The sequence below is a fragment of the Bombina bombina genome, chromosome 1 (assembly GCF_027579735.1).
Source record: "Bombina bombina isolate aBomBom1 chromosome 1, aBomBom1.pri, whole genome shotgun sequence".
Taxonomy (NCBI): Eukaryota; Metazoa; Chordata; class Amphibia; order Anura; family Bombinatoridae; genus Bombina; species Bombina bombina.
Window position 1 is genome coordinate 467069592 of NC_069499.1, and position 14189 is coordinate 467083780.

Below are 14189 nucleotides of genomic sequence, written 5' to 3' on the forward strand. Positions count from 1 at the left end.
TGGTATGGGGAACCAACAGTTAAATGGTATGGTAAACTTACAGTTAAATGGTATGGTAAACCTACAGTTAAATGGTATGGGGAACCAACAGTTAAATGGTATGGGATACATACAGTTAAATTGTATGGGAACCCTACAGTTAAATCACCACGTCTAAAACAATAAAAAAAAATCCACAAAAAACACCAAGAGTTTAAACTACCTAATTTTTAATTCCCTGTATTTTATAGATTATTAGCACAACGAAAATAAACCATAATGCTGTTTTGTGCAATTGAAGAATATTTATGAAAGCAATAAATACCTTAACTACAAACTTCCTATCAGTGATTTATGTCATTTCGAAGCGTACATATTTGAATAATCAGAATCACATGCACTTGATTTTTTAAAATTAGGATTTCCCTATATAAATTATTGTAAATATGTATTGCTAACTTGTCACGACATATAATTTGCCTATAAAAATTATCACAATTTGTGGTGCTGTATATTTATGCAACATTATTTTTGTTTGATTTATATTGTATTTCAATTATTAAAAAATATAATTAAAAGGACATGGAATATTTAATATACGAAATCTTAAATTGTATTTTATTTAATTTTTGGCACAGGTGCACTATCATATAGTTTAATACAGGTATAAATAAATATCAGGTCGCTATCATGTTAAATTCAGGTATTTCTGACCGTTGTGCTTTATGAATTAAACATTCAATTTTGCAGTTACAGTGATATTGTTGGCAATGTTAATTCAAAGTGATACCTTAAATATTCTACTAAATGGAAGAAGAGTCACTTTTTTTACACACCTGTGGTAGCTGTATAATATTTGATACACAATACAAGACAGCAGTAATTAATAAATAATACATTTGTAAGAACGATATATTATAAAAAAAGCAATATATGTACATATAATTTTATGTGTATATATATATATATATATATATATATATATATATATATATATATATATATATATATGTACATACACACACATATTTATGTATATTATACCTCTGTGTGTTTTTAAACCATGAAAGAAAATTGTCCATACACTTTATTTATTCTGTTTTCTACATCGTTCCCATTAAATATATTTTAAAGTTGTTGTGCTACATAAATAATTAAGTTTTTTTTTTTAGCTTTTTTTGTGATACGTGGTATTTAAATTTTTTATGTGTGGGCCTCATTTGTATTTAAATAAAAATAAGTGTAAAATCAATTAAACATTAATATCCCTTGGTAGATTTAAATATATTATTAAGAAGTACAATTCATTAAATATTTGTATAATAAACCTGTGATTTCCCCCCCCCCCCCCCCCCCAGCCTTAAAATAAACTGTGTTACTGGGAAGTGTGTTTTTTAAACAAGTCACATTGAAATAATGCTTAGCCGAGACTGAAGTGGTAGGTCGTATTTTATGGCTTTGCAGACATAACAGGCTCTGGGGCCTTGTGAAGACACAAATAATACCATTTCCTCTTCTAATCAGTAATATTTTTGTTCTACACTTCAGACTATTACTTAATATGAGAATAACAATGTATTTTGTATAATATTTTGGGATACAATTATACACAATTTGCTGATTTATTAATATGAAGCCTTAATATATTTTATTAATATAATTAAACGTATTACGCATCTATCTATTTATCCACCCATCCATCATCTATCTATCTATCTATCTATCTATCTATCTATCTATCTATCTTTCTATATCTATCATCTATCTATCTATCTATCTATCTATCTTGTCTGTCTGTCTACATACGTTACTGAGATTCACTCTAATATATGGCTTTATTACTACTACAAACAAAGAAACCTGTAAATTCCTTCTCGTTTTATGAAGGGCATAAAATGTAACAATGAGGGTGTATACTTTTATATCCGCTCAACACTCATTTGGAGGATAAAGAAAAGGAGAGAAACACAAATTTCTCTTTTCTCCTCTTAAAATGCTAAAATAAACTTGAATGTACACGCACAACTTTCTCTCTGAAATGTTATATCTATCCTGTTTGTGTGTGTGTGTATATATATATATTTATCATACAAGGTTTACAGCGATTCCACTCTTTCTCATCTACTCACAAGCTTTTTGACTATCCATCCATCTATCTATCTATCTATCTATCTATCTATCTATCTATCTATCTATATATATATATATATATATATATAAAATTATTATTTTTTTCTGAGGATTTTTATTCGCCTTCCAGAAACGGAATAATAGTAAATAAATACACTATGACATGTCAATAGATTGGTCTAAGGTCTTATTAATTATACTTATATTATTGTTAGTAGTAACAGCAGTAGTAAATATGTAAACGCGTGATGTTTAGGAGAATTTTCTAACCCCACGCCCCTTTACAGACACATAGGAGAAAAGAGTTTAATTCCCTAAAAATGTCACGCAAAATAGTATATCAAAGCATTTTTAAAGCGCCCTGGCTATTTGCCATTTGTCACATTTTGAAATAAACATAAAATAACTAGATATTAATTCAGTACGTCTACATCTTATATATATATATATATATATATATATATATATATATATATATATATATATATATATATATATATATATATATATATATACAGGCTATAAAGAAACGTGAAATGTGACACAAACACAAGAGTATGGATATATATAATATTACATTTTTACTGGATTGAAAAACAAATTAAGAAAAATAAGTTTTGATAAATTACATAAACCCATAAATTGGGTGTTTTAAATCAGATACTTGCAAATGTACAAAGAACATAGTACATATATCTTCAAAGGTAATATTTTTTTTAAAAAAACGGCTGGAAAACACAAAGTTAAATGTATGTATTTTACGACCTATACATCTATTTAATATAATAATAATTAAAAAATAATAATAATATATGAATTTATCACTTTTTCAATAAAGGTTTGTTTATAATATATATATATATATATATATATATATATATATATATATATATATATATATATATATATATATATATTATTTTCTCTCTCTCTCTCTCTCTCTCTCTCTCTCTCTCTCTCTCTCTCTCTCTCTCTATATATATATATATATATATATATATATATATATATATATATATATATATATATATATATATATACACCTATACGATGTATCTATCTTTCTATCTATATAAACTAATTGATACAATATAATAGAGAAGTATAAGGTTAGAATCATAAGATCATAATGATTAAAATGATGCAATCGCTTTCAGATTTATTATTATTTTTTTTAAAAAAAGAAAACTTATTTAAAAAATATATAATTTAAACCATAAATAAGCTCCCTTTTCTTTCAATTCCTAAAAAAAAATCTCCTCTAGGTAATACACTACTTTTCCTTACATTTAATTCTCAGTCATGTTTTGTGATCAATGAAGCAAAAATAGATAATTAAATAAAATAAATATAATAATATTTTTGCTGCTAAAAAAATAGCATTTAGTAAGTGTGTTTATTCCCATTCACAGGTTAGATAAGATTATACAATCATGTATCTTTCCCAGTTGTGGTTTATAACAAGGTATTAACTCGGTAAAAACGATCTCATACAACAGACTTTAACACAACAAAATAAAAATGGCGCTTGTTGGCAATATGAACAAAAAATCCGCAAGGAATTGCAGTAAATTCCTTTTTTGTTTGAAGAAAATTTACAACTTGGTAATAGACCTTTTTATGACCTCTCTGGGTTTTCTATTGGCTGCTGGAGATCACGTGGGGATTGTGATATCTTTCATGGCCTTTTGCCTGATTTCTCTGACGATTTTTTGCTTCCATTCTGCCTTTAGAGAGTCTCAAACCTTCTATTTGTAACCTTTGTCTCCGAGAGGTGTACTTAATGTTATGATGGTTATAGAATCTTTTAATTCCAAGGTTCTAAGAACCTAGCCCAGGGTTCCCTCTGATCTAAACCCTATCCTGAGTCACAGGCTGTTTGGGAAATCCAATCTTCTCCCATCTCAGGAAGTGGTCTATGGAGAGGGAGTGATATCTGGAAAAGCTTTCTTAACATCTTTGCATTTTTTTTTGTACATTTTTTCTCTGCTCTTCTGGTAACCACTAAAATGTCAAATGGATTACAGCTTCAGACCATTCCGTGCTTTTCTACATATGGCCAACAAGAGTAAGTGGTGCCTGTTTTTTCTCTAGAATTCTCACAGCCATTTGAACTAGAAAAAAGTTATTTTTAGTTACATTCATTAGAGTTATGTTAAGTATATGAATGTATAACAGAATAGATCAAATAGAGTCTGCAAATTATTATATATCGAAGTTAGGGCACCTCTTATGATATTGTTCTTGTGATGTAATGTTATTTGGCTTTTTTATTAGTGGGGAGTGAGCTGGGTTACTGCAATGTACAGGGAAAATGGTGGCAATTTTTATCTGAATTTTGTGAACATATGAATTTACCCATTTACCAACTGTCAGATGCTGGTTGTGTGATGATAATGATCATAATAACAATAATAATAAAAATGTACAATGTAATATTGTTCAGAGTAAAATGCTTGTGTAAAATGGTAATTATTTAATAATGCATTAAATCCCTATTAGATAGATTGCAGCTTTGTGTTTTGTCTTAAAAGCCACTCTAATCTTAATACTAACTTGCATTTAAAATATCCAAAGTGTCATTTTTATGCTTGATTTGAGGCTACAGTTTGTATTAATAACAAATAGCTTAAATAGCAATTTAATTGCAATAAAGGTGATTATGACATTTGCAAGTAACTGTATAGAATTGTTATTTCAATGGTTAGTCGTAATAAGGTTCGAGCATTAGTTTTTGCTTATTAGCTAAATTTGATCATTTTAATAAATATTTTCCACCATCCTCTGCGGTGATTCATTTTCTTAGATTGATATGAAACTAATTAACACGAGTTTGTTCAAATTATATCAGTAATATATCTACTGTTATTCAACTATATATACTATAGCTATTTTGAAATATGCAGGTATAATGACGTATTTGCCATTCTAACTTTTGCTATGAAACATCACAAGGTCTGCATGTCTGTATCTATCTATCTATCTATCTATCTATCTATCTATCTCTCTCTCTCTCTATCTATCTGTGCATAACTGTCTCTGTGTATCATCTATCAATCTATCATCTATCTATCATCTATCTATCTATCTATCTATCTATCTATCTACCTATCGCCCTATAAACAACTAAACTTGAGAATGTATAGCTTTATGCAAATATAGAGACGTATAGACAGAGAAAGTGGAAAATAAAGATAGTCATAATTCATTAACATACACAGATTTAAATAGATTTAGAGGTTGAAAACATGCATTTTATCTGTCTATTACAGCTTTTATATCCTGCTTTCGCCCTGTCTATTTCAAATTCTGATCATGTTAAGGATTTATACATATCTAATGTTTATTCATTTGCCATTCTCTCTCTCTCACTCTCTCTCTCTCTCTCTCTCTCTCTCTCTCTCTCTCTTTTCTCTATCTCTCTTGCATTCTTTCTTTCTCCGTCTCTCTCTCTCTCTCTCTCTGTATTTCTCTCTCTCTCTCTCTCTCTCTCTCTCTCTCTGTATTTCTCTGTCTCTCTTTGTGTGTGTGTCTCTGTCTCTCTCTCTCTCTCTGTATTTCTCTCTCTCTCTGTGTATTTCTCTGTCTCTCTTTGTGTGTGTGTCTCTCTCTCTCTCTCTCTATCTTTCTCTCTGTCTGTATTTATCTGTCTCTTTGTGTCTCTCTTTATCTCTCTATCTCTTTCTCTCTCTGTCTCTTTCTCTCTGTCTGTATTTATCTGTCTATCACAGCTTTTATATCCTGCTTTCGCCCTGTCTATTTGAAATTCTGAGCATGTTAAGGATTTATACATATCTAATGTTGTTTATTCATTTGCTATTCTCTCTCTCTTTTTCTCTATCTCTCTTGCTTTCTCTCTTTCTCTGTGTCTCTACCTCTCTCTCTCTTTCTCTCTCTCTCTGTCTGTATTTCTCTTTCTCTCTCTGTCTGTATTTCTCTCTCTCTCTCTGTCTGTATTTCTCTCTCTCTCTCTCTCTCTTTTTCTCTCTGTATTTCTGTCTCTCTGTGTCTATCTTTTTCTCTCTCTCTCTTTCTCTGTCTCTCTCTGTCACTTTCTTTCTCTCTGTCTGTATTTATCTGTCCCTCTCTGTTTCTCTCTCTGTCTCTCTATCTCTCTGTCTCTATAGCTGCGTATCTACCTCTCTATTCTGGAAATTGATTGTAAATACCATATAAATACTTGTAATCTCATAATTTACTAATGTGTTATAAAGTATATTAGCAATAATTGTTTAGAAGTGCGAAACTCAGATGTGTGTAGTGGTGCATATATGTGTGCATAAATACAAGCATTATGGTGGTGGTGTGTTCTATATAACTATTAAAGAAATAATTTGTTAACAAAATCTTATGTTTTACTATGGGAAAGAAAGAAGGACAAAGAAGGTATTTCACTCCTTATGTGGCAGACATCTGTGAGAAGTATTTACAGCCCCTCTGCACTGCGGCAGTAGATGCAGCTGCTGGCAGTATTATGGGAAATAGAGGAAGTTCAGGGAGAAGAGGAAGCATTCAGTGATAGAAATTCAAATAACAAATTAGGTGCAATCAGCAATAAAAGCTGTAGTAAAAAGCAAAACAAAGGCTGGCAATATATACCTTATAAGAGGGATAGAGTCACGGAAGGAGTAATACAGATACCCTCAGTTTATCTCTAATAGTGTGGTTACAACATCAGTGAATGAAAAAATATGTTGTCTAAAAATAAGAATTTTCAGCCAAAAATGTATGTATCGTATGAAATACCGAACTATGCTGAATGTTGATATATATAAATAAAATGTATAGATTTTAAATGAAAAATGCACGAATAGAGGCAAAATACACAAGCCTTAATATAACAATGGCACAATAATTATATATATATATATATATATACACACACAAACAAACATACAAGACATCATCAAATCTACATATACACATATATATTAACCTTAATATTAATACCACCTTCAGGGTGAGAAATAATGGATGAAAGGTTGTGTTAGAGTGAAAGAAATGGAGAGAGAAGGAGAGAAAGACAGAGATAGAGATGAGAGATGAGTATAAAAGACAAAATTAACATATTAAGTAAATTACTAACATATAATAAGGCTAACAGAGATGATTATACAAGAAATTCAGGCAAATCCTCATAATAGGAACTTAAGATGGGTGGGTGAATGGACGGATGGACGATATAGACGAATAGGGAGGGATACAATGTGTATATTTTTATTTATTCGTTCACCTACCAATCTATAAAGACAAGGCTGCTTGAATAGAGTAGAGAAATGGATAGATATATAGACAGATAGATAGATAGATAGATAGATAGATAGATATAGATAGACACTAGATTGGATGGATGGATGAACGATATAGACGAATAGGGAGGGATACAATGTGTATATTTTTATTTATTCGTTCACCTACCAATCTATAAAGACAAGGCTGCTTGGATAGAGTAGAGAAATGGATATATATATATATATATATATATATATATATATATATATATATAGATAGATAGATAGATAGATAGATAGATAGATAGATGATAGATAGATAGATAGATAGATAGATAGATGATAGATAGATAGATTGATAGATGATAGACAGACACTAGATTGGATGGATGGATGGACGATATAGATGAATAGGGAGGGATACAATGTGTATATTTTTATTTATTCGTTCCTACCTACCAATCTATAAAGACAAGACTGCAAGCTTGGATAGAGTAGAGAAATGGATAGATAGATAGATAGATAGATAGATAGATAGATAGATGATTGATAGATAGATAGATAGATAGACACTAGATAGATATATAGATAGATAGATAGATAGATAGATAGATAGATAGATAGATAGATAGATAGACAGACAGAAAGACAGAGAAAGAGACAGACAAAGATAGATAGATAGATAGATAGATAGATAGATAGATAGATGATAGATTGATTGATTGATTGATTGATTGATTGATTGATTGATTGATTGAAAGAAATACATTCAGACAGAAAAATATTGATAGATAGATAGATAGATAGATAGATCGACAAACATACAAACAGACCGAAACAGACAGACAGCTATAGATAGGTAGGTAGATAGATGATAGATGATAGATAGATAGATAGATAGATAGGTAGATAGATAATAGATAAATAGATAGATAGATAGATAGATAGACAGGTGACATACAGACAAAAATAAGTTGGAGATAGGTAGATAATAGCCAAAATAACTGTTTTAATCCTCCATATGTACAGAATAGCCAAAATAAATGTTTTAATCCTCCATATGTACAGAATCTCAGAGAAACAGGTAAGGTGAAATGCATGATATAAAAGAGATGATATACTCAGGTATCTATAGATAGAAGTGATGTTTATCAAGCTATCGGCCTCTATTAATTTCTCAATATGAAAGGAATTTAAGCCTGTATAACTTGATATAGTATTCTAATAACTTTTCTTGTTTTTATATTCAATCACCCAGACATACAGATTTATCAAATATATGATTGATAGATAAGATAGATAGATAGATAGATAGATAGATAGATAGATAGATAGATTGATAGATAGATAGATAGATAGATAGATAGATAGATAGATAGATAGATAGATAGATAGATAGATGATAGATAGATTGATAGATAGATAGATAGATAGATAGATAGATAGATAGATGATATATGAACCTCAGTAACAAGGGCCATGTTCTTGTATTTCGTATTGTTTAGCATTGCACATTGTTAACTTGTTTGAAGCAATACAATTAATATATAGTAGAGAGACAACACATCCATCTTTTTGAATATTTTCAACATTCATATTTCTCAGTCTGTCTGTCTGTCCCTCTGTCTATCTAGATATCCATCTATCATATATGTATATTTTAATTATATATATATATCTGTGTGTGTGTGTGTGTGTGTGTTAATATGTTAATATGTTAATTTTGTCTTTTATACTCATCTCTCCTCTGTCTCTCTCTCCATTTCTTTCTCTGTAACACTACCTATCATCCATTATTTATGGCAGTCCATTGTCCTTTTTAGTATGATACCGTAAAATTATTACTTCTGAATGTATGTATAGCTAAATACACCAACAGCTATTGCATGAGAGAGAGAGAGAGAGAGAGAGAGAGAGAGAGAGAGAGAGATTGATAGATAGATAGTGAGAGAGAGAGAGAGCGAGAGAGAGAGAGAGAGAGAGAGAAATGGAGCAAGAGAGATAAAGGCAGAGAGAGAGAAAGGCAGAGAGAGAGAAAGATAGAGAGATAGAGAGAATTAGAAAGGAAGAGTGAGAGAGAAAGGAAGAGTGAGAGAGAAATAAAGCAAGTGAGATAGACAGAGAGACAGAGATAAAGGGAGAGAGAGATAAAGGGGGAGAGAAAGATAGAAATAGAGATAGATAAAGGGAGAGAGAGAGAGAGGGAGAGAGAGATAAAGAGAGAGATAGAGGTAGAAAGAGAGATAAAGGGAGAGAGAGAGAGATAAAGGGAGAGAGAGAAAGAGATAGAGATAAAGGGAGTGAGAGAGAGAGAGAGAGAGAGAGAGAGAGAGCGATAAGTATGTGTTAGTGTGTGTGTGTACATGTAAGTGTGTGTCAGTGTGTGTGTACATGCAAGTGTGTGTTAGTGTGTGTGTACATGTAAGTGTGTGTCAGTGTCTGTGTACATGCAAGTGTGTGTTAGTGTGTGTGTGTACATGTAAGTGTGTGTCAGTGTGTGTGTACATGCAAGTGTGTGTTAGTGTGTGTGTACATGTAAGTCTACATACTGTACACACATTTCCGGTGCTGTCAAATGTTGATTTCATTGAATTTCTGGAAAGCCTAATTGTAATACATATAAAATATTTATGGCAGCGAAATTTCTATTGACTTTTAACTTATAACAAGCATCATTAGTTTCATCTACTTAGCTATCATAGACTATTTGCCAACAAAAAGGTCATAGCTTATTATCCACCTTTTTAATATAAGGTCTGTCATTCTACATTAGGTACAATTTCATTACAAACTGAAACATTCAACAAAACAGTTTATATGATGCAATAGGTATGTTTCTCAAGTGCGTTTGAGCATTATTTGCAACAAAATAAATGTTAGCTAGATAGATAGATTGATAGATAGATACATATAGATAGATACATATATGATTCATTGATTTTTTTCTCTTTTTCATTATGATTGATAGATAGATAGATAGATAGATAGATAGATAGATAGATAGATAGATAAATGATAGATAGATAGATAGATAGATAGATAGATAGATAGATAGATGATAGATATAGATGATAGATAGATGATAGATAGATAGATATATAGGCACATAGATAAATTGGACAGACAGACAGGCTGATAGATAGATGAGATTATAGTAACCTATATAATTACCAACCTGAAACAAAAATGAAAGCACAATTCTTAATCATAAACATTTAAAACACTTCAAAGTTTTGAACATCATGATATTTCAATATCCTTTGAGTATTAAATAGAATAATTACAAATCACATTATCTAAAATATGTGATTTTTTATTTTATTTATTGTCCTGTGTTATAAAATCAATGTTATGTGAAGATACAATATACATACATATATAAAGACATACCTAGATAGATAGATAGATAGATAGATAGATTGATAGATAGATAGATAGATAGATAGATGATAGATAGATAGATAGATTGATAGATAGATTGATAGGTAGGTGAAGGAAAGAGAAAGAAAGAAAGAAAGAAAGAAAGAAAGAAAGAAAGAAAGAAAGAAAGAAAGAAAGAAAGAAAGAAAGAAAGAAAGAAAGAAAGAAAGAAAGAAAGAAAGAAAGAAAGAAAGAAAGAAAGAAAGAAAGAAAGAATGAAAACAAAAAGAGGGAAATGGAAGGAAAAAAAAAGAAATTACGGGCTATTGTCCCATTCGGAAACACTGGTCACGCCCCCGCCCCACTCACACACCTCTTTGATAGATGATATATAGATAGATAGATAGATAGATAGATAGATAGATAGATAGATAGATAGATAGATAGATAGATAGACCGACATATAAATAGATAGATGGATAGATAGATTAGCTGATATATTGATTGATTTATTGTTTGATTGATTTATACTTTATTTTCCTACACATGGTATAGACTTCTTGAAAATCTTGTTAATTCTCATAGAAATTATTCCAGCGCTTTGCCCCTTTGTTTAGATTTGCAGTATTCTTGGTATCCAGCGGAAGGCGCTGTTGGACAATTCTCTTAAATTCAGAAAATTGGTGCCTGGCGTGCCCTCTGGTTAACCTGGGTGGGAATGTAAAACACGTGATTTTAGCTGGTGCCCTGAATTCATTATCTTTTCTTTAGTCCTCTGTCATACAATCCTACTTTGTAAAACATGCATATATTATTATTATTATTATTCATTATTGCATGGTACTTCCATTATTATTCAGTTATAAATAAACCTGCGAATATGATATAATATTAGAACGATATAGAAAATTTAAAGCATTTAAATTATCAAGGGAAGAAACAAAAGATAAATAAAAATTATACTTTTTCACACATTATTTTAAAATGATTACATTAAGCATCTATCAATTTACAAGCTTAATCTTTTTTCAATAATGGAATTTAGAAATATCTGATAATACATGTATTACAATCCCTTTTTATATAAAACAAAATCATGTTAGATTCTCTTTCTCTTCTCTCTCTCTCTTTTTATTTAAAAATGCAATCAACACACAATGGTGGAGAAAAACATTAAATTGCATATTTTTTAGTGTTTTTGACACGAGACTATCACTTTATGTACTGATTATTGTAAAGAACTGTTCAGTGTTACTAAATAACGTTTTTCTGGTGCATTTTGTGGCATCAGATTGTATATTTGTCTTTTTTAGAAATGTTTTATTATTTTTAGCTTTGCACATGACACCCTGGCATGCACCATCCCCATCTGTTTCAATTCTAAGAAGCTCATTCACAGCAGTTTGTTTTATGGCTTTATAAGCAGCCATTAGAGATTTCACTTTTTTTAAGAGTTCAAAGATCTTGTTTCCTGAGTTTGGTATTTTGCACAGTTTGTTCGCATATAACATGGAAAAAAAAACATCTTGTGATCTCTAAACACACACAACAAACAAACACTTTTCCACGTGATCTTGTCTATCAGACTCCCAAAAAAGTCTTGAGGGCTCAGTTGCTCACACCACTTACATTCAGATATAAAGCCTCAATATATGTTATTTTATAATCCAAAAAAATTTGGCAAAAATTGGCACAAAAAAAAAAACACTTTATGTTTTATAAACGTAGAATAAACTGTCATTCTGCATAATATTTACATAAAACACACCAATAATTTAAATAGTGTGCAGAACGAAATGGTAAACTTAACATTAAAGCCTATTTATAAAATAATTTGTTAGATACTAATATGACAGTAATAGTTTTTGTTTTCTTAGGGAATTTTTTTCTTATGTGTGTGTGTATATATATATATATATATATATATATATATATATATATATATATATACATAGCTTATTTACGTCCTTCTGCCTCCTATTTGATGCCAAATATTTTAATATTTAAAATATCAATAGGTGTTATTTTATTTAGCAGATACTATGTTTCATATGTACACCTTTTAAAAGGGAAGCAAGCTATGGTATTCTTAGTATTTTAGATTGTGTACATTGAGTATAGTGAAACATGCTTCTCTTGATTTCTTTTATTAGTAATTTTATTTGTCTTTATTTATACTATAAGAGGCTTCTGGGAACCTCTATCTTGTGAATAGAAGTTTAAAGCTGATGGTTATTTATGGTTCTTTGCTGATGAATCCTGAGTGGCTGCCTGGAAGCACGTGATTCCAATAAACTTTGTTTTATGGCTTGAGAGTTGACAAGCTAAAATATAATTCCCACCATAAATTAGTTTAAGAGCATACAAGTGCAGATGCATTTTGTTCCTGGATGTAGTAATAAGGAAAGTGTTAGAAAGGATCATTCTGCTTGGATCTCTTTAACATCGAAGCATATCTGCTGGATCTATTGTAACTGAGGGAAAATATGAAGTAAGTTATTTAAATAGAACTTGTAATATTTGTGATTGCGAATAGTTGTCCAAGTGTTTTGTTAAACACATTAGAGTGTAGGATTTACTTGTATGTAAATAGGTATAGTTAAGGTAAATTATAAATATGCTTGTTGAAAAATAACAGAACTGCACTGAAAAGTCTTTAAACTCATGACAGAACTATTTTACAGTTAATGGGTTAAAATCTAAAGTTGCAAAACTAGAAAAAAAGGTGCAGTGAAAATGCAAAATGTTTTACGTTTCTCAATGAATGGTCATTTGAAATATGTATTAGCTTAGTTATAAATATGTATCAGCTATATAATGTAATAGATAGGTCAATCTGCTGGGCTGGGACATTCAGCTTTACTAAACTATGTCTTGAAGTGTAATGGGACGTTTTAAATGTCTTATTATTTATGTATGTGATGTGGACCTATTAATAACATTGTATTTTATTGCAACAGGTTGCTGGCTATGGAAGGATACTTGGAAGGGTACTTGCAGTGAGTACTTTATTGTTACTTTTGTATTTTTAATATATATGAGATGATCTAAACACTTGTTTTATTGCAACAAATTGATATATTGTTGTATGTTTTGTGAATTTATAACTAGACAATGCTGTTCTATTTTGGTGTATGTATGTGTGTGTATATATATATATATATATTTATATATATATATATATATATATATATATATATATATACAATAGCGCCAGCTATATATGTCCGTGTGCATACAATTTCTTCACTTTTTATTCTTGATTATATACATGATATATATATATATATATATATATATACATATATACATATATGTGTGTGTGTATATATATATATATATATATATATATATATATTATACTTAAAGCGCCAGCATACAATTTCTTCACTTTTAATACTTGATTATATACTTTATTTGGTTGTAAAGTTCAGTGTGGCATTCGAGTAAAATGAGTTGAGATCACTAGTTTTTACTGTAGTTGGACAC

General features: G+C 29.9%; 2 protein-coding genes across 4 annotated transcripts in view; both read left to right on the plus strand.

The window, feature by feature from the left end:
• The window catches only part of HOXD8 (homeobox D8), a 2060-nt gene extending 1484 nt beyond the window's left edge, over positions 1-576 (plus strand). The window contains exon 2 of the mRNA XM_053698485.1: positions 1-576. This exon is cut by the window's left edge and continues 511 nt beyond it. The gene's annotated coding sequence lies outside the window, so the exon portion shown is untranslated.
• HOXD3 (homeobox D3) overlaps positions 1-14189 on the plus strand; it is a 63241-nt gene that overhangs the window by 25641 nt on the left and 23411 nt on the right. The window contains exons 1-2 of one of the 3 annotated variants that reach the window (XM_053698479.1): positions 3346-4177; positions 13661-13699. The gene's annotated coding sequence lies outside the window, so the exon portion shown is untranslated. Of the gene's footprint in view, positions 1-3345; positions 4178-12969; positions 13192-13660; positions 13700-14189 lie in introns of those variants that run through there. The other 2 variants (XM_053698478.1, XM_053698480.1) reach the window with 2 other exon arrangements.